The sequence below is a fragment of the Petromyzon marinus genome, chromosome 23 (assembly GCF_048934315.1).
Source record: "Petromyzon marinus isolate PM22_M1 ecotype Great Lakes invasive population chromosome 23, UKy_Petmar_22M1.pri1.0, whole genome shotgun sequence".
NCBI lineage: Eukaryota > Metazoa > Chordata > Hyperoartia > Petromyzontiformes > Petromyzontidae > Petromyzon > Petromyzon marinus.
The window spans coordinates 27,865,114-27,888,078 of NC_133689.1; the positions used below are offsets into that span (position 1 = coordinate 27,865,114).

The 22,965-nt window shown below is 50.8% G+C and overlaps 1 protein-coding gene across 4 annotated transcripts in view; it reads left to right on the forward strand.

The window, feature by feature from the left end:
- Positions 1–2,101: 2,101 nt before the first annotated feature.
- Positions 2,102–22,965, forward strand: part of HIVEP2 (HIVEP zinc finger 2) — a 135,017-nt gene continuing 114,153 nt past the window's right edge. For 3 of the 4 annotated variants that reach the window (XM_076069139.1, XM_076069138.1, XM_076069137.1), the window contains exon 1: positions 2,102–2,266. The gene's annotated coding sequence lies outside the window, so the exon portion shown is untranslated. The remainder of the gene's footprint in view (positions 2,267–22,965) is intronic. The other variant, XM_076069136.1, reaches the window with a different exon arrangement.

Below are 22,965 nucleotides of genomic sequence, written 5' to 3' on the forward strand. Positions count from 1 at the left end.
ATTCAGGCTGGTGGCTGATGGTGAGACCCCACCTCTTAATCGCCCGCCAGGTTCAGCAGCAAAACCTTGAACTCCTCAGAGTGAGCAGAAACCACCAGATTATCAGTGTACATAATAACAAAAAAAGGGAAAACCTATTCTTATATTTTGACACTGATGTAGCTGCTCACTCCGAGCTCTCATTGTCCTGATAGTGCATTGTATTTGTGCTGTTCGCCTTTTGGCGTCCTCTGGTCTAACACTGAGACTAGGTTCTAAAGAAAGCTGTCTCTGGTGTGGACCAATCAGTTTCAAAGACAATGCATATACTGTGAGAGCATGTTTTTTTTATTTTCGGTACCTGTGGTTAATGCAGACTTGATTCCTTGCAAAAGGTTTCAGTTTGGTGTTTTAACATCTTAACCCCTGTTTTGTTGCCATAAAAAAAGAGAAAACCTATTTTTATGGTTAATCAGTTGGGAGCCATCCCTTGAACACATCCGGGCATCCATCAGCCTCCCATTGTATCTGTACCAGATGGAGATTCCTCCGGTACAGCCATTGGAGGCTTCTCGAACTATGTGGTCGAAGATGATGTTAAATAATGTGGAAGCAGAGCACATCCCTGCCGTACCCCACCGTGAACAGGGAATGGCTCTGACTCCGGCCATGCAGCTTTATCCGGGGCCTGCCCACCATCAAGAATTGCCCTTGATGAGTGGGAATAGAGAGTGGGTGACCCCGAGAGCACGAAGCACAACCACCCAAGCCTACTGATGGTATCGTAGCCCTTGACCAGGTCAATAAAGCACACACACGCGCGCGTGTACACACGTGCCTGCTGATGGTATCGTAGTGTACACGTGCGCGCGTGTGTGTAGACACACACACGCGCGTGTGTGTACAGACGCGCGTGCGTGTGTACACACATGCACGCACAGTGCCCGCAAGGGGCGCGCGACAACGTGTGGACCAGGTTCACGCGGGGAGGGGGGTAGCCCCCCCTCCCCGCCGACTCCGCCTACCCCCCCCCCATCGCTGCAGGAGGAGCTCCCCTCGCGGTCTCCTCCGACTCCTCCCCCAGCCCCCCCCTCCCTCAGCCCCTCCCCCAGCCCCCCTCCCTCAGCCCCTCCCCCAGCCCCCCCCTCCCTCAGCCCCTCCCCCAGCCCCTCCCTCAGCCCCTCCCCCACAGCCCCACCCCCAGCCCCCCCCTCCCTCAGCCCCTCCCCCACAGCCCCGTGACCTCCCCCACAGCCCCGCCCCTTCGGCCCTGAGCGCAGACGGGAGGCGCCGTGCGGGAGAGCAGAGGCGAGGCTGAGAGCTGTGGGGAGAGCGGTAGGGAGAGCGAGAGATAGAGGGAGCGGCTGTGCGTGTGTCACAGTGTGTGTCAGTGTGTGTCACAGTGTGTCTGTGTGTGTCTGTGCGTGTGTCACAGTGTGTGTCTGTGCGTGTGTCACAGTGTGTGTTTGTGCGTGTCTGTGCGTGTGTCACAGTGTGTGTCACAGTGTGTGTCTGTGCGTGTGTCACAGTGTGTGAGTGTGTGTCACAGTGTGTGTCACAGTGTGTGTCTGTGTGTGTGTCACAGTGTGTCAGTGTGTGTCTGTGCGTGTGTCACAGTGTGTGTCTGTGCGTGTGTCACAGTGTGTCAGTGTGTGTCTGTGCGTGTGTCACAGTGTGTCAGTGTGTGCACAGTGTGTGAGTGTGTGTCTGTGCGTGTGTCACAGTGTGTCAGTGTGTGTCACAGTGTGTCAGTGTGTGTCTGTGCGTGTGTCACAGTGTGTGAGTGTGTGTCTGTGCGTGTGTCACAGTGTGTGAGTGTGTGTCACAGTGTGTCAGTGTGTGTCACAGTGTGCGAGTGTGTGTCTGTGCGTGTGTCAGTGTGTGAGTGTGTGTCTGTGCGTGTGTCACAGTGTGCGAGTGTGTGTCTGTGCGTGTGTCACAGTGTGTCAGTGTGTGTCTGTGCGTGTGTCACAGTGTGTCAGTGTGTGTCTGTGCGTGTGTCACAGTGTGTGAGTGTGTGTCTGTGTCACGCTATCCTCCACCCAGCTCGGCCTACCCGGAGAGCGGAGTGGGGTGGTCGGTGGTCGGCGGTGGTGGTGGAGAGGGAGGAGGAGCGGGGTGGTGAGGACTAGGGTAGAGGGCCGGTGAGGAAGAGTGAGGAGGAGGAGGAAAAGGAGGAGCGTGGTGGTGAGAGGAAGAGTGAGGAGGAGGAAGAGGAGCGTGGTGAGGACCCCCCGCCTGGAGCCGCTGGGATCGTGAGGAGACGCCGAGACTGGCAGAGAGACAGGTGAGAGAGCAGAGGCGGGGAGCGAGACTCGCACTAGTGTACACACACACTCACTGTCGTGTACAAATACACAGACCCCCCCGTACAGCCTGAACAGACTGTTGGGGCAAGCGCTGTTAGCGAGCACCTATGAAGGCCGGAACGGCACACGAAGGGGGTGGGTGATCAACACCACGCCCGGCCGCCTTTGTCTCCCTAGTGGCGATGTTTACTACACACCGCACCGGGTACACATTTGAGCCTGAGTCGACCTCCGGGATGCCCAGGACCGGTTCAAATAATCGTCACTGGTTTTGGCCATGAGCGGGAATCAAAGTGGGTCATAGTGCGGTGCGCTGACCATGCCAAAACGCTGCACAACCGCTCCCAAAACCAACACACCTTTACACACACACACTTGTAACCCCTACACACAGACTACGTGACAGCACACACACACACACACTTGTAACCACTACACACAGACTACGTGACAGCACACACACACACACTTGTAACCACTACACACAGACTACGTGACAGCACACACACACACTTGTAACCCCTACACACAGGCAACGTGACAGCACACACACACACTTGTAACCCCTACACACAGACTACGTGACAGCACACACACACACACTTGTAACCCCTACACACAGACTACGTGACAGCACACACACACACACACTTGTAACCCCTACACACAGACTACGTGACAGCACACACACACACACACTTGTAACCCCTACACACAGACTACGTGACAGCACACACACACACACTTGTAACCCTTACACACAGACTACGTGACAGCACACACACACACTTGTAACCCCTACACACAGACTACGTGACAGCACGCACACACACACACTTGTAACCCCTACACACAGGCTACGTGACAGCACACACACACACACACTTGTAACCCCTACACACAGGCTACGTGACAGCACACACACACACTTGTAACCACTACACACAGACTACGTGACAGCACACACACACACACACTTGTAACCCCTAGACACAGACTACGTGACAGCACACACACACACACTTGTAACCCCGACACACAGACTACGTGACAGCACACACACACACACTTGTAACCCCTACACACAGACTACGTGACAACACACACACACTTGTAACCACTACACACAGACTACGTGACAGCACACACACACACACACTTGTAACCCCTACACACAGACTACGTGACAACACACACACTTGAAACCCTGACACACAGACTACGTGACAGCACACACACACACACTTGTAACCCCTACACACAGGCTACGTGACAGCACACACACACACACACGTGTAACCACTACACACAGACTACGTGACAACACACACACACACTTGTAACCCCTACACACAGACTACGTGACAGCACACACACACACTTGTACCCCTACACACAGGCTACGTGACAGCACACACACACACTTGTAACCCCTACACACAGACTATGTGACAGCACACACACACACTTGTAACCCCTACACACAGACTACGTGACAGCACACACACACACACTTGTAACCCCTACACACAGACTACGTGACAGCACACACACACACTTGTAACCCCTACACACAGACTACGTGACAGCACACACACACACACACTTGTAACCCCTACACACAGACTACGTGACAGCACACACACACACACTTGTAACCCCTACACACAGACTACGTGACAGCACACACACACACTTGTAACCCCTACACACAGACTACGTGACAGCACACACACACACTTGTAACACCTACACACAGACTACGTGACAGCACACACACACACACTTGTAACCCCTACACACAGGCAACGTGACAGCACACACACACACACTTGTAACCCCTACACACAGACTACGTGACAGCACACACACACACACACTTGTAACCCCTACACACAGGCAACGTGACAGCACACACACACACACTTGTAACCCCTACACACAGACTACGTGACAGCACACACACACACACACTTGTAACCCCTACACACAGACTACGTGACAGCACACACACACACACTTGTAACCCCTACACACAGACTACGTGACAGCACACACACACACACTTGTAACCCCTACACACAGACTACGTGACCACACACACACTTGTAACCACTACACACAGACTACGTGACAGCACACATACACACACTTGTAACCACTACACACAGACTACGTGACAACACACACACACTTGAAACCCCGACACACAGACTACGTGACAGCACACACACACACTTGTAACCCCTACACACAGACTACGTGACAACACACACACACTTGTAACCACTACACACAGACTACGTGACAGCACACACACACACACTTGTAACCCCTACACACAGACTACGTGACAGCACACACACACACTTGTAACCCCTAGACACAGACTACGTGACAACACACACACACTTGTAACCCCTACACACAGACTACGTGACAACACACACACACTTGTAACCCCTACACACAGACTACGTGACAACACACACACACTTGTAACCCCTACACACAGACTACGTGACAGCACACACACTTGTAACCCCTACACACAGGCTACGTGACAGCACACACACACACACTTGTAACCACTACACACAGGCTACATGACAGCACACACACACACACTTGTAACCCCTACACACAGACTACGTGACAACACACACACACACTTGTAACCCCTACACACAGACTACGTGACAACACACACACACTTGTAACCCCTACACACAGGCTACGTGACAGCACACACACACACACTTGTAACCACTACACACAGACTACGTGACAACACACACACACACACACTTGTAACCCCTACACACAGACTACGTGACAGCACACACACACACACACTTGTAACCCCTACACACAGGCTACGTGACAGCACACACACTTGTAACCACTACACACAGACTACGTGACAACACACACACTTGAAACCCCGACACACAGACTACGTGACAGCACACACACACACACTTGTAACCCCTACACACAGACTACGTGACAACACACACACACTTGTAACCACTACACACAGACTACGTGACAGCACACACACACACTTGTAACCCCTACACACAGGCTACGTGACAGCACACACACTTGAAACCCCGACACACAGACTACGTGACAGCACACACACACACACTTGTAACCCCTACACACAGACTATGTGACAGCACACACACACACACTTGTAACCACTACACACAGGCTACGTGACAGCACACACACACACGATGCACGATCCGTGTATGTCACTCAAACGTGGCAATAAGCGTATCAGTGTCTTTGTGTACACACAACGCACACACTAACACACTCATACACTGTAGATGCACACACCTACACTGTAGATGCACACACCTACACTATATTACACACAAACGCACACACTGTAGATTTACAGACGCACACACTGTAGATTTACAGACGCACACACTGGCACACCTAGATAACAAAGACAAAGATCCCCCGTGTAGCCTTAACAGACTGTAGGGGCAAGTGCTGTTATCGAGCACCTATGAAGGCCGGAACGGTACGCGAGGGGGTGGGTGGCCAGCACCACGCCCGACCGCCTTTGTCTCCCTAGTGGCAATGTTTACACACGGCACCAGGTACTCATTTGAGGCTGAGTGGACCTAGGGGAGGCCCGGGACCGGTTCAGATAATCGTCACTGGTGTTGGCCGTGAGCGGGAATCGAACCCGGGTCGCCAGGTTCATAGCGCAGCGTAGCGCTAACCGCTACACTACCGCTCCCCAGACACACCTACAGACACTGTCGATTGCTCACACACAGACACGCCTACATACACTGTAGATTACATACAGACACACCTACACGCACTGTAGATTACACACACGAAGACACTCATATAAACTGTAGATTACACGCACACCCTATATACATATAAAGATCCCCCCGTGTAGCCTTAACAGACTGTAGGGGCAAGTGCTGTTAGCGAGCACCTATGAAGGCCGGAACGGTACACGAGGGGGGTGGGTGGGCAGCACCACACCCGACCGCCTTAGTCTCTCCAGTGGCAATGTTTTTATCCACCGCACCAGGTACTCATTTGAGGCTAAGTCGACCTAGGGGAGTCCCGGGACCGGTTCAGATAATCGTCACTGGTGTTGGCCGTGAGTGGGAATCGAACCCGGTTCGCCAGGTTCATAGCGCAGCGTAGCGCTAACCGCTACACTACCGCTCCCCACTGACACACACACCTACTGACACACACACACCCTGACACACACACATACTGACACACATTCCGAAACACACACACACACGGACAAATACAAATAGTGACACACTTGCATACACTGCAACACAATTTGATACACACACGAACACTAACACACACTGTGACTGGGTCATTATCTGGGATAAAGACAAAGGTTCATCGTAAGGTGTCTTATAGGTTGTTGGGGCAAGTGCTATTGTATGCATGTTGAACCTCTTTCGCACTCTACACAGCCAACCTCGCTAATCGTGCTAAAATGAGTAGAACCTATGGAGGTCTGAACGGCTCAAAAATGAGGGGGTGGTATGGCTAGCATCACGCCTATCCTCCTATGTCTCCCCAGTAGTGATGTTTACAATCGCACCAAATATTCATCTGAGGCTGGGTCGATCTAGGGGAGGCGCAGGACCAGTATGTTGGTTTCTGTTTTCACTGCAGTTATCTGGGGTCGGGAATCGAATCTAGGTGGCAGGGTTGCTACACACCACATCTCACTGTGTGTGTTACTCGAAGGCACACCGGTGCACACACTGACACATTGACACACCAGTGCACACACTGACACATTTACACACCAGTGCACACGCTCACACATTGACACACCAGTGCACACGCTCACACATTGACACACCAGTGCACACGCTCACACATTGACACACTGATGCACACACTGACATAACAAACTTTTGGGACAAATGCTTTTAGCGACGATCTATGAAGGCCGGCACGGCACACGAGGGGGTGGGTGGCCAGCACCACACATTGACACACTGGAACACGCTCGTATTTAAGTGAATCCCCTGTTCCATGTGTATTCATGCGTTGTGACGCGGTGCCTTATTTATAAATGGTGATGCGTGGACACAGGCTCCGTGTGGAGGCCACAGGGAGGAACACGCAGAGCAATTTCCGCTTTGCACTCATTGTCACAGCTCTGACTCTCACAGACTCTCCTCCATGACCCTCTCCTCCCTGGCTCTCCAATGCCTGACTCTCCTCCCTGGCTCTCTCCTCCCTGGCTGTCTTCTCCCTGACTCTCCCATCCCTGCCTCTTTCCTCCCTGACTTTTTCCTCCCAGACTCTCTCATCCCCAACTCTCTCATCCTCGACTCTCGCACCATGCCCTCACGTGCCTGCACGCTGCCTGCATGGACCGTGTGTTGGTGCAGCGGCAGGGCTCTGGCGGACGCCGTCAGTGCCCGTCCCCTTGGGGAGTGGGCACCACCAGTGGCTGTGGTCCAGACTCACGCTGGTGGTGGTGGCCAAAGGAAGGGAACCCGTGGCCCCCAGAGGGGGAAGGGGCGGTAGGGAGAGGGGGGGACGTCAGCCGTGGAGACGGAATGTTGAAAGCACGTGGGCCTGCACTCGCCGGATTGTCGCTTTTTGCGAGCGTGTCGGATGTCGCCGTCTTGGGGGGCGCGGGGGCGCAGGTCTTCGTTCCCTGTCGGGACAGGCTGTGGTTGGCAACGGCAATGATCAGGTGCCTCCTCCCGGGCGAGACCATGCTCGCACCATCGGGTAACGGCGAGCTCTTACCTTGCGCGACGCTTCTTGACCCTTCTGTGGAAAATGTGGAATTTCCACCCGCTTTGACTTTTTTTGCAGAGGTGAAATCCTGCGCCCACGTATTTGCTACGCTGCACACGCCGGGCGAGGACTGTGCGCGCTGGCATCTCCACAGCGGTGTAGCGGCGTGGGCAGCATTTGCCACGCGGGGCCTCCGTGGGTGAATGCGTGCTGTGTGCTGCAGCCTGGCCGGGCGCTGTTGTGCTAAGCGCTTGACTCGCCACCTGAACAGAGGTCATATGTTCACGATCACTCGGCCAATCGTCCCCGTGGAGATCAATGCCACATCATTATGGTGGGCAAGTGGCGATTGTAATTGAATTGACTAGTTCCCGCCATGGGAATGTGGAATTTTCACTCATGGAGATGAATGCTGTCCCATTTTCTTTTACAACATATTTGACTTTGAATATGCAACGTATGAAGGGAAATATATTTTTTGCTGAAAGAAAATGAAGTGTTTGTATTTTCGCAAACACCCTGTGACCAAATCACCTGGAACGTGGCCAGTCTCATCAGATCTTAGAAGCTTTGCAGGGTTGAGCCGGGATAATGCTTGGATGGGTGACCACCATACACAAAAGGGTTGTCCTAGGGCTTTGCACAGCTATGTCGTGGACTTCCAACTGTGATATTCTTTTACTTCAGAGGTACGGTGGGCTGAGTTGAGCCCTATAAGGGATATGAACTCACAACCTTCAGATGGTGAATCAAGTTCCCTGTGACGCGGTGCCAGGAATGAGAAAGCACTTCTCGTCAGCTTTAATCATCGTTTTTCACTGAAACGTTGCTGCAGCTCCCTTACACATCGTGGCTTCAGTAGCTATTGCCCAGTTAGAGAGAAAGGTGGGGCCGGGTTCAGAGCACTGAGCTGGCATCGCTGAGGTCCTGGGTTTAAATCCCAGGCAGCCGCCTGTGATTAAACCGGTTTCTCAGGTGTGGTGAGTTGATGGTCTCAGCCTGGTCACTGCAGTAGAAAACCCCATAAAGACAAAATTCGGTCCTGCATTTTATTTGGTCAAATTCCAGCTCTTGAGAATTAAAAACATTGTTTTTTGTCACACGACAAACATTATTCTCGTATTGCAGGGTGGGTAGGAAAGCGCAGTCCCCCCTACTGTGTGGACCACACGTCCCTTGGAGGCGTTTCTCATCTCAGAGGCGTTTCTCATCTCAGAGGTAGCTCTGTGATATCCGCTTCCATGGACCGTTCTCTAACATGAAGGGGTTACATCGTCGTGCGAGAGATCCGAACGGATGGGGCGCCGATAACAAAATTGGGATCACATTCGGGAGAAGACGAAGTGAACAAATCATCGAGTCCTGAATCCACGAGAGTATCACCATGCACGTTGCGTAGATGCACGCACCGCGGTCCGTGCGCCGTGTTCACGCTCGTGCCCGGGTAACGACCTTGTGCATCGGGTCAAGCTGCCACTCTTGAACGCACGGTCTCCTCCAAGGTGTCAGGTTTCTCCCAAGAATTGCAGTTTCCTCTCGCGTGGGGAGATACTTTGCTCGAAGGTGATTTGGCCAGACATCACAAGCAGAACTCTAATCGTTAAATGTAGACTTGAAAAATAAATGGGGATTTTCATTCCTCGGTAATATACAATGTTATATACAACGTGAAATCAGGCATACACTGTGTCCAAACAGGGACAGGGTGTACCAGGATATTCCTCTTGCCAAGAAGGACAAATGTAGTCTATTAAGAGCTTGTAATGTTATCTACACTGTTGTGTTCTTTTTAAATACACGAGAACAATGACAAAGCAATATTAAAGAAAGGTAAAAGGACACTGAAACGATTGCTGATCACAAGCTAATTCCTAAACCGATACAACCCGGGGCTCCGGTTACTGCACAGCACGGTACTGAACCGGGGTGAGGGTTCCCCATGCAGCGAGAATACGCGGCTAACAGCAACAAAAAACAACGCTGCTTTGCGTGCTGCTCAGGTTTTGAGCTTCGTCATCGTAATCGAAAAAACTATTTTAATTTTTGGGGTCACCACAAACGCCCCCGTTGTGTGTGGGGACACAGCAATGCGCCCATCGTGTTTTCGAGCGCACACTGTACATGCGTGTGTGTGTGGGGAGCAGTGGTGTCACAGTTAGCACGCTGTGCCACAAACCCGGCGACCCGAGTTTGATTCCCACTCACGGCCAACACCAGTGGCGATTATCTGAACCGGTCCTCGGCTTCCCCTAAGTCGACTCAGCCTCAAATGAGTACCTTGTGCAATGTGTAAACATCGCCACTGGGGAGACAAAGCTGGCCGGTCGTGGTGCTGGCCACCCACCCCCTCTTGTGGCGTGCCGGCCTTCATAGGTGCTCGCAAACAAGTGCCCTCCCCCAAACGTGTGCTAATGCTAAACACATAGGAACTTTGTCTTTGTCACCACTTCGTTTACGGTTGGCTGTGAGGCCGCTGTCATGAGCCACGTGGGCCCGTGGTGGACGCACATGCGTAATGTTGTGTTCTGTACGGTGCATTGAATTAGGTGGTGGTGAGAGCGCTTGCTGTGAAAGTTTACCCTACCCCGGTAGGCAGCGTGCCTGCACCATGGGCCCGACACTCGACCACGCTCAACCTTGACTCTCGACCCCGTCATGTGAACGATGCTGTTGCCACTCCACGCATCATGCTTGAAGGTTCCGTCCACGCTGCCCGTGTTGTTTGGACACGTTGTGGTCGCAGGTGTTTCGTGTGTAGAGCTGGCACATTCTTCTACGTGCTATAATTGAGCATCTGAAAGGTTTAAAAACATACGCATATACAGGCAGTCCTCGACTTATGAACACACGCGCGCACGTGTGTGTATGAAAGTGAATGTGTGGGGGACGGCAGTGTAGCGGTTAGCGCACTGCGCTACCAAAGTGGCGACCTAAGTTCAGTTTCCGCTCACGGTCAACACCAGTGATGATTATCTAAATTGGTCATGGGGCTTCCGATAGTCGACTCCAATTAATACCTGGAGTGTAAATATCATCGCTGGGGAGACAAAGGCAGCCAGGCGTGGTGCTGCGTGCAATTGTGGTGACTTGTACCCCCATTCCGACTACAAGCTAGCATCAGGACTCAAGGGAAGTGAAAATAAAATATTTTTTTTGCTATTTATGTTCCTTTATTTTATGTTTTATTTACTATGCAGTATTTTTTACAGCATTACATGCAAACATTCTTAATGATAAGTTTTAACAATGCTTCCCTCTTTTTGTTGAACCATAACGCATTTCATAACACTGAGGCATTTAAAGAGTGCACGGAATGGGTCCTCAGGCCCATTAAGCTTTGTAGCTCTTTTCAGAAGCCACCTGGCCACAAGTGATAGCTCATTGAAGTGGCTTATCACGTGGAGCCAAATACTCTAAACACATGTTTCTAAATGTGGAGGGATAAACCGGATGACCCGGAGAAAAGTCCACGCGACCATGGGAAGAACATGCAAACTCCAAATATACAGCAGGCGTGAGGGTCGGGATAGAACCCACTACCTCCTGTTTACCAGGCGAGGGAGATAACATCTCGCCACCACGGCGCCCATTTCACAGAGCGACTTCTGGTGATCCCCAGCCACCTATTGTCCACTCCAGGGGGGTAGCGCTTTACCGCCCGTCCTGCTGCACAGAGGAGTATTCTTCACGTGATGGTCGCACTGATATTTTCACAATTTTCTCAGAGCTGAAATTTAGACAAAAGAAATATATTTTTTTTAAATATGATCATTGGTGACTGAACTAAGGGGATCAACTTTCTGCAATTGAGAAGCCAATCACTGGCGTCCGCCTGTATTCTAACGAATCGCCTCAGCGGTGCCAGCTAAGCACCCTGACCTCTGAGCCACCCGCCAACGTGGGGCATCCGAAATATCAATGCTCACGTTGTTATCCTATGCACGTGCGTATGGACTATTTAGGTAATTTTCCTATTATAAATGTCTAAATGATAAGCTACTTTGTTGAGCTGTCATTTGTGGTAGCCAGGTCACTTTAGAAAATAAGTTAATACCTCAGTGGGCTTTGTCTGGTAGGATGGTTTAGTTTTATTTGTATGTGTTTGAGTGATTTGTTTACCTTTCTTGTACTTTTCACTCCTGTCGTGTTTTTGTATTGTTTGTTGTTGTAACGTTCCTACCCACCCCTACTGGACATCTTTGAAAAGCCCATTGGATTCATCCAATATGAATAAATATTCTGATTCTGACTTGTTTTGATATTTAAACCAGTAGGCAGCCAAGTGAGAGTCCGAGGTCTTTCTTGTATATTTTATCCAAATTTCCAGTGGCGTGGAGCATCACCATCATTGTCAGCCTCGATCAATCCATCGCAAGCCATCGCCGTCTCTCAGTCCCGCAATGTAGCAATCCACTGTGCACCTGTGTGCTGCGAGGTGGAGTGACGAAATCAGCTCGCGTGCAGCCGCGTGGTGCGTTGTGACATTGTGGACGTCCCCTCGGACCCCTCTCTTGGCTGCCGCTCTGACGTCGGCCTCGACCGCCAGCCGTCACCCCTCATGGCGATGTGCCCTGTGCTCATAGTGGAGCAACCATCCTTGAATTTGTATTTAATCCCTGGTTCAGTCGAAACCAGCTGTTGGTATTTAACCTCAGTGAAGCCGTATGCAGCTGTTTGTATTTAACTCCAGTTAAGCTATAGCCAGCTGTTGGTATTTAGCCCCTCAGTGAAGCCGTATGCTGCTATATTGGTGCCACGGGAGTGATGAGGGAATGAGAGCGGGTAACACCACAAGTTGCCTTTCCAGACCCCAGGGTACGGCGATATTTGTCCAGAGCCCCATGGCCGCCGCGTGAGCTGCCGTGCTCTTGGTGGCGGTCACACCGTTGAGCTGTAAGGCTCTTTTTCAGAAGCGACCTGGCTACAAATGATAGCTCAACGAAGTGGCTTATCATGTGAAAATTTATAGCAGCAGAATACTCTAAACGCATGTTTCTGAATGTGGAGGGAAAAACTGGAGGACCTGGAGAAAAATCCAAGCGACCACTGGGAGAGAGAGAGAGACATGCAAATTCCAAATATACAGGCGTCAGTGTCGAGATCGAACCCACGACTAGGCGAGGCAGTTGACATCTCGCCACGGTGGTGCCACAATGGCATTACATTGACACTGAAGCACATTGCAGACTTATGCAGGTTTGAAATAAGATACTGTACAGCAGCGTTCCCCAACCTTTTTGGCACCAGGGACCGGTTTCGTGGAAGACAATTTTTTCACGGACCGGGGGGGGGGGGGGGGGGTGTTCATCTTGGGTCTTTCCCCCTTTTCAAAGAAGCTCTCTAGCGACATTTGTTTTTTTACTCATTTTGGCTACTAGGGGTTAGCTTGTGGGGCTTACCAAAACTGTGACTGAGACAAGTGCGCAGTGCGAGAAAGAGGCGCGGACGTAAGTGGTAAATAAAACCATGGGCGGGCCACGCGCGGACTCACCACTCACCTCCTGCTGTGCGGCCCGGTTCCTAATAGGCCACGGACCGCTACCGGTCCGTGGCACGGGGGTTAGGGACCCCTGCTGTACAGTATTGTGTCAAACAAATGTTCGTGGGTAATGTTTATGTTGCATTATTTTGGCCAATGGACAAATCACCCGGAAGGCGCCCGATCTCATGGGATCTCAGAGGCTAAGTAGACTTGAGCCAGGATAGTCATTGAATAGGTGACGGCCACCAGAACAGGTTGTTATAGGCTGCCGGGCTGTAGAGTGCAGTACATAAAAATGCACTATTGTACTGTCCCTCTACGCTCCTACGTCTACGCTATCCGCCTTCCCCAACCCGCACTGACCAGCGCATTGACGGACAATCAAATGACCTGCATTGCCCCCGTGTGGCGTGGGGAAGGGCGTCATCCAGCTTCGGATTGATGAAGGGGTCGTACGTAGCGTACACACGCTTAGTCATCTACAAGGTGCCGCATTTCACGTTTTGCGTTGACGAAGCAAAATTAACCGGTGGCAGTTCAGCAGAGAATGTGGCACCAACGGCCGTGGCTTCCTGACAGGGGCAGGCGTTGGGTTTTGTCACCATTAACAGAAGAACGTTCCTCGTTGTTCTCATTGTGCCTTGGCGAGACTGGTCCCCGGGCGCTGAGCAACACTCGGCCTGCGCCCCGTGTTCCCGTGACAATGCCCTGTATTTTGTTCACAGCCCCTGGGACCTATTGCAGTGCTTGGGGATTGACTGCATTGTGCAGGTGTACAGTTTATTACGCAATCCAATGCTGGATGAGGGCTTCCCCATGTGTTCTCCTCGAGGTGATATGACTAAAAAAATATAAAAAATTTTACCAGGTAAGGCCCACTTCGCTATGTAGCTTATTTTCACAAGTGACCTGACCACAAATGATAGCTCAACGAAATGGCTATCGTGTGGACATCTATAGTAGCCAAATTCTCTTAGATGCATGTTTCAAACTGTGGAGGGAAAATCGGAGGATCTGGAGAAAAATCCACGCGAGCATGGGGAGAACATGCAAACTCCAAATATACAGGCAGCGGGATTGAACCCACGACCTCCTGCATAACGGACGAGGTAGTGAACATCTCGCCACCGCGGTGCCCTACATCACTATGCAGGACGATGGGGGTTTGGTGAAGTCCAGTGACACAGATGTGGGATCGGAGAAGGGCCCAAAGATGGACTTTTGCCGCAACATCGTCTGCTACACCTGGTGTGCACGGCAGTCCCATTCCAAGTACAGCCACGGCCTATGACCACTTCACCTGAAATGCGCCCCATCCCTAAGCTAAGCATGGAACCGAGACTGAAATGCACTTTAGCGACCGTCAGAAATGCAGACCGGTCGAGTGGCGGAAACACTTCAGTCTATTAGCGGATGATGCACCTGCCCAAAAGCGACTTCCTGTGGTTATTACCACAAGTATTACACGTGTAATGGCATATTAGGCAGTCAATATTGCTGTGCAACCCATAGCAAGGAGAAACACAACACATTAGCAGACTACGCCTGCTGCAAATATCTGTCCCTTCACATAAAACAAAAGCCATTTCTCACACAACGTGTCTTCCACACGGCCTTGGTGGGAGTGCATGATTTCAGCAGCATTGGCGCAACGCAAGCAAACTCTAGGACCGATTTTCAGGCTGAAGGCAGTGACAGTAGTGCTCTGATGGCACTGAAATCCAGTATCCGCTTATTATGCATGTGTGTATGTCAAAATTAACTTGACGCTTGCATACCATGCTTGTCTAGTTAGGTGTGGGGTTGAGGTTAAGTCCTTAAATTTTTTGGCAATGAAAGTAATTGTCTGATTACAGCAATTCCAGGACGTATGTATGTATGTATGTTGAACTTCTGTCGCACCATACGTAGCCAACCGTGCTAATCAGAGGTGTGGGGGAAAGACAACAAACTAAACACAAAAAACAGTTTTAGCAGCTTAAAAAATCAGTGTTCGTGGCACGTGATGAATTCATCTTTAGACATTTGCGATCGGCTGTAGTTGCTTTGACGGATCGACAATCAGGTTGCACCAATGCATCACCAGGGCAAGTCTTGGCTTCCTGGTTCTGCACCACATCTCGAATCGCAGCATGAGACAATGCGCGACGCAGCCAAAATAATTCATGCATCTTTGACATTGATGGTGTCTGCTCTGTGGTGCGTTCGTGTGCATTCACATTATTTTAATTATTTCACTGATTATTTTAGTCATTTTGTTGAGCTATCATTTGTGGCCAGGTCGCTTCTGAAAAATACGTTTAATGCTTCAGTGGGCTTTGCCTGGTAGAATGGGGATGATTTAGTTGTATTAATATGTTTTTGGGTGATTTGTTCACCTTTATTGTACTTTGCATGTCTGTCATGTTTTTGTATTGTTTGTTGTTGTAACGTTTTTACCTGCCGATACTGGACATCTGTGAAAAATAGCTTTATAGCTCATAAGATTCCTCTTGCAGTATAAATAAATATTCTGATTTAGTTTGCTCTTTCTTCTCTCCTAAGCAAACCATTGCGACGTATTCTTGTGAGGTGGAATGCCGCGGTTGTCTATTGGTAGCATTGCAGTTTGAGCTGAAACCTAGAGCTGGCCGCTTGGTGAGCCTCATTGTTCACCGCAAAGCAGTGGCCCGGATGATTGATTATATTATCCAGCAGCCTCTAATACGCCACAGTCCCTCACTCACTGGCGGCCAGTCGCCTTGTTATCACTCTTGTTATGCTGCTGCCGCGAACTTCACTCCTCAATTCCTCCACCCGTATCGAGGATTTGGACTTCCAGGAACACTGGCTTTTTCGTCTCATCCATACCGTGGTCCAGGTTCACACAAAATGTTCTCTCCCTGTCAGTCACCTGCTTTGTGCACGCGAGTTTTAATTATGGATTTAAGGCAGTCCAGTGTAGTGGCACGTGTCCGTGCGTCGTTCCGTGATGGGGCGCGCAGCCCCGTGGCTCAAAGAGAGTGCCTGTTCGGGTTCTCGCTCTCGGCATGGCAACATTGCGACGACTTAGCTGGACATTTACGATGCAGGGAGTGGCTGCGTGAAGAAGGGAGGGATCATAGGAGTCGGCACTGCATGCATACTTTACCCACAGTAGTACTGTAAGAGAACGGCACTAATACAGCAGAGTGCCTCTTGGACTGCTGCTGCTGCTGCTGTTAGTATTGTGCTGTGGTATTGTACTGTGCTGCGCAGCACAGCAATCACGTAATAGTATTGTTCTTTTTTTTTCTCAATTTGCTGTCAACAATGAACATTGCTCCTATCTGCTTACAATGTGTGCTGGTTGCTTCTTTGCTTAAACTGAGCACACAAGGCAGAAGGTCTTCTGGGGGCCTTCAAACAATCACAGATTGTGTTTGAGCATCACGGTGTGGGTTTCACTGGGAAGGGTGTTTTTACGAGGCCAGAAATAGCCGCTTTGGTCAAAGTGGATTGTCCTGAAAACACCAAGCGGTGCTTATCCGCGGAGGAGCGATTGCTGGTTTTGGGTGGTAGCCGTGTTGCTATATGATGCGATATTGATCTTCGCCATGTGACAATTGCAGCAATATCGGTTTCCCACGCCCTGTGATTGTTTCACTTTTTGTGTTGTAATTCGTTTTGTGTTTTGCTGTGCACCGTTTCCAGTGTTAATATGCACCGCGAATAATCATTACATATCTCACCGCGAGGGTCCTTGCCTATAACCATCGCCGCACGACAAATGCAGAAACAATGCGGGGGAATGACGATGTACCCTGTTCACGGCCTTCTTTCCAGACTGTTGAAAGGCTGTTCCAGGCTGTTGAAAATCCTTCTCAAATTCGGCCGCCCACAAAAAAACGTGTCGCCAACCTTCGTCGTCTGCTGGTTCACGACGACATGCAAATTGTGGTCCCCACCAATGGATCCACCACAGACCCTGGTCCCCACCAATGGATCCACCAACGAGAGCTTCCTGCTGCTGAGGAGTTAATCGAAATAACAAACGGGGAAACTGTTCAACCTCCGCCACCTATAATCCAGAACCAAGACCCACCACAACCTCGGTCATCGAACTTTCAGTCTGCGGATGACGCCTTGCATGTCTGCACACCCTCAAGAGCCTAAGCTCCAATCCATTGTGCAGATCTTCATGGAAGCGTACGATACAACGGGCCGTGCAATGAATGTCCGGAAGACCAAAAGTCCTTCATCAACCCACTCCCAAGGAATAGACCGCCCCCCGCCACGTCAATCACGATCCACAACGAGATCCTGGAAAACATTAATCACTTTCCATACCACAAAGACAACCTGTCTGTGAGGGCAGACATTGTCAATTAATCTAGATTTGAAGCTTTCGTGACTGCAGGAATCCATACGCTTTAGTTCTTTCGGTAAAGTCACGTAGGTATAAAATAAAATAAATCACGATGCTTCGATTGCAACACAAGCAATCATCATCAGGTGGGAAAACCACAGCAAGAAAAAAATGTTTTGCTGAAGTGGGAGAGAGAGCTGCCATGGTAAAAGGTTATATAGGTAAGAAAGGGGGGAGGGGCAAGGGGGGAGAGAGAGGGGGGGGGGTAGCGCTGCGTGGACACTAGGAGAGGGACGTGAGGCTGGGGGGGGGAGGAAGTGGGCGGGGCTGGAAGTGGGAGGCCGAAAGAGCTGGGGATGCGGAGGGGGAGCGCTGCGTGGATGCATGCTAGGAGAGGGACGTGAGGCTGGGGGGAGGGGGAGTGGGCGGGGCTGGAAGTGGGAGGCCGAGAGAGATGGGAATGCGGGGGGGGGGGGGAGTTAACGCGGAAAAATAGACTAGTACCCGGCAGATATGATAGACAGGAACCATAAAGCAGTTAGGGTTTTACCTGGTTAATAACATCCTTCCAATGATTGCTAAATTTTTATCCATCTTCTCGGTAGAAGTTATGTCTATGTTTATATATCTGGATGGCTTCATGAACAAACCTTTGATAGTAGCCCGAAGGTTTGCAGAGTACCTTGGTCTCAGGAAAAACAATATCATGCGAGCCCACAGCGTTATAACAATGGTCAGCTACGGCAGAGGTATTGGTTCCGCCGTGTTTCAGATCTGCCTTGTGTTCGCGGACATGGTCCCAGACATGTCGTTTCGTTTCCCCGATGTAACTGCTGCCGCAGGTACAACTCAGTTTGTAAACTTCAGGATATTGCTTGTCAGGAATGATATCCTTCACAGATACCGAAAGAACCAAAGAGTATGGAATCCTGCAGTCACGAAAGCTTCAAATCTAGATTGAACTGCCTCTACGGCGAGCGTTTTCACACATCTGTTAGAGCTTTTAACAGACTGCGAGACAAGAAGGCTTACCTGATCGAGTCGCTAACCTTTCTCAAGAGATTCCGTGAAAACAAGGTTATACCGATCGCATTTACACACATCTACTGCTGTCACTTCTAATGCCTAACGGATCTTGTTCTCTCCCCCCCCCCCCCCCGAGTTTTACCTCATTGTGGTTGGCCCAGGGAACCTTTTCTTTCTGCGCCCATACAATTTCAAACCAATTTTAGGGGCATCGCAATGTAACCTGCCCTGCAAGGGTCGGCCAATCTCCTGGCACCGGGAAACCGTGGGACTTTCCCTCTAGGGGCCCTTCGAATTAAAACCCGATGTGCCAGGCAATCCCCCGCCAGGACATTACGTGGGTGCGCTGCGTGCGAGTGTGTGTTGAGTGCAGGGGCCGGGAGGGAATCGCGGCACTTGTGGAGTTGCGTGGCACCACAGCACAGAGCGAATGGGAGGAGGGTAGTGAATTCCGTGCTGTAACACTGGAACACCCAGAGACGGGCACATAGTGGTCCACAACTTGGACGTCGCAGTGAACATTGTGAGGGTTCAATGACGGTCAGGGAACTCTTGTAGCCTCGCACCCTTGGACCGTATAGAATGTGAACCGTGTGCGCTGAGTGAGCTCTGGGCAGTCCCGGCTGCTGGTGGCTGGGGATGTGTTTTAAGGAAGGCCCTGTTGTGAAAATTGAAAATGGCGTCTTGCAGCCGTTCGGGATGATTTGCTGCTGCGACCACGAATGCAGAAGTGGAAATTAAATAAGCCAGCAGCTTTAAATGACCGTAAATTCAATCGTTAAGTTGACTTTCACCAGATTAAGACACCGAAGAGACCAGGATGAGTGTCATCTGCAAGAGGGACCTGGGTTACCAAAATCACAAAAGGCAAGAGCAAAACAAAAGCACAGCAATGAAGCGATTATAAATTGGAGAGCAATGCATATTACATTTCACCTGTTGGTATTTGGCACTGGTCACATTACATTTTATGAAAATTATTTGTTGAAGTGCAGACTTTTGAGTCAGGTTATTTGAGTCAGAGCCAAGCCTGAGAGCCGTTCTGTGACTGGGAGCACGGTCCTCAGAAGCACCGACGCGTGCTCAACGAATGCACTCCGCCATTTGTTTTACACCGTTAAAACTTGGCACGGGTGTTCGCAGCATCACTGTGATGGCTACGTGCAGAGGTGCCATGCCCACTCCACACTGGCAGGCAGTGTTGGTTATTGACTGGAGCGCCCCCCCATTGATTTCTACTTTAACTCGGTTTCCCAAGACACCGAATCAACCGCTTGTGTATTGAGCAATAGAAGACTCACAGCCCCCATGCACATGGAGAAATATAGGCTGCACTTTGTACAGCCGAACCCACCTGCTGGGCCGAGCCGGGGTGCCCTGCCTCACCTCGCCCATAATATTATGTAAATGCACGCGCGGCGGTGGCAGTGGCGGCAGCGTTTGGTGCCCCAGCCTCACCCCACTGTACACACACAACAACCGCCATTCGCTACTAAGTGGCGGTGACGTCACCACGGCGCTTGTGTCAGGCCAGGTGCACTTTGAGGGCAAGTGAAGTGTCAAATGCTCACTGGCAGGAGGTCACGAGACAGACCCAGGTGCCATGGGTTGACTGAGATGACTGGCAGATGCACCAGCTGTCCCCCTTTCTCTGCTGACTTGCTGAATTTTAGTTGCTCGGAGCTCCACTCATTGTTGTGTCACTTATCTGCCTTCCGCTGTTGTTAGAGGGCGACTGCCTTCATGAGTCTGCTCCATAGAGGATGATCTTGGTACTGCTGGTACCAGTTTGCGGGGAGTTCACTTTGCTCCATATTCTCCTGTAACCACATCAGCCCATATCTTCTCTAGCCTGTACTGCGCCAATTTTGCCCCCTCTATCTGGCGAAACGGAAGCTGGTTTGGCATGCGGTGGCTGAGCATGCAGGCTACATGACGTAACCAACGCAGCCTCGCCTGCCAGACGAGCTCGCTGTTCAGACTTTGTCCAGATCTTTGAAAGATTTGTGAGCCTCTCACACAATCCAGTCCAGTTATACACGGGATGAATTGTAGGCAGACCAACCTGAATGTTTCTAACTGGCGCAGATGTCCCATTTGAGGAATCCACATTTCTTAAGCATAGAGAAGGGAGGGCATAACTAGGGCTGAGAAGACCAGAAACTTTGTGTGGAACGGCAGGCGAGTTAATGCAGCATTACACAGCTGATGAAAGATCACGCTGCTCGATTTATTCGGAGTGAAACCTCTTCTGCCAAACCCGAGCTGGTCATCAGCACACTGGCCAGGTGCTGAAACAACTCTCCACTGTATACACAACTGCCTCTGGCACAGCCATGGAAAACTTATTGAACTACGTGGTCAAAAACTATGTTAAATATTTAGGAGCCAGAGGACATCCCTTTCATACCCAAGGTGAACAGGTAATGGCTCTTACTTCCCAGTCACGTAGCTTTACCTGGGCCTGTCCACCATCATGAAGGTCCTTAATGATTGTGAGCAGAGAGTCAGGGACCCTGAAAGCGCGATGAACAACCCAGAGCCCTGACCTATTGATGTTATCTTTGACGTTGACCAAGTCAATGAAGCAGAGATGTAGGCCCCTTTTAAATTATCTACACTTCTGCTGTAGCAGACGGTTAGAGAACATGGCATCCATGCCGGACCGCCTGGCCTGAAACCACATTGGCGTTCCGCAAGCCTTTCCTCAGCGTGCCCCGCAAGGCTATGTTGAATAATCATTGCCTTCACCTTTCCTGGCACACTGAGGAGATGAGATACCCTGGTAGTTGTTTCAATCAGTATGGTCCACCCTGGGAATCCTTCCAATCCTGTGGACCCCTTCCTGTAGTCCAGACAGTTGTGATTGTGTTATATAGACATGCCACATTCCCTCAGCAGTTTGCTTGGGAAATCATCGCTATCTGGTGCTTTCTGGGCTCAGACTCTGGATTGCCTTTTGGCACCTCGGCCGGCCACTCACAGGGGGTGGCTTATTCTTCCAAAATTTGAGGCACAGCAGCACTAGTAGGGTCATCCCCCACCTTGCCCCACGATGTTATCTGGGCTGAGGGGTTTCCCTTCCCCCAACAACTCTGAAATGCTCTGTAAAGCTACAGACGTGTGTGCATGTGCACACATGCAAAGACAAAGATGCCCTAGTATAGCCTGAACAGACTGTTGTGGAAAGTGATGGTAGCGAGTACCTATGAAGCCCGGCACGGCACACAAGGGGGTGAGTGGCCAGTACCACGCCTTTTTTTCTCTCCCTAGTAGCGATGTTTACACACTGCATGAGGTACTCATTTGAGGCTGAGTCCACCTAGAGGTGGCCCAGGACCAGTTCAGATATGCGTTACTGGCTGTTGGCCGTGAGCGGGAATCAAACTCTGGTCGCCAGATTCGTAACACAGCATGCAAACCGCTCCCCACACACGCGCACACTCGCACACACACACGTGCACACACACAAGCAAATGCAGATGCTCAGTTTCACTCGCACGCAGGCACAGGCTCTGAGCTGCAGGTCAGACACAGCCTTCTCCTCGCGCAAGGCAGGTGCAGGCCCCAACGACGACGGCCATAAAAAAGCCCAGCCCCACTCGAGCGAGGATTTTCCAAATTGCTAGCGGCAAGCTCGGCGTTTACGCGTAATGCTAGAATAACCGTTTTTGTGTGCCGCGTTTTTCCAAAAGCTCAGCCGGCCGTGCTGTAACATTAATAAAGGATCATTGTTTACGCAGGAAAGCATTTCTGGATCTCCAGACTCTTGTTGGAATGCCCTGCTTGGGATGTTGCAAATTTCCTTTTCGGAGTGTTTACTCGTGGGAGGATAAAACCCATTGCACATGAGCGAACCAGCCAGCAAAACTTTTTTTCCCAGAATTTAGTACGAACAGACTTCAGCCAATGTTACTTCGATCAAGCTGCCATCGGCATCGAGTCGCCATGAAGCTAGGGATCCGGATCTCTCGCAGAGCAGCGGTAAGAAGCAGCATTTTCCCATTTGCTCTGGCACTGAGAATAATGCTCTTCGCATGCCAGTCAAAGCGACATTTTAA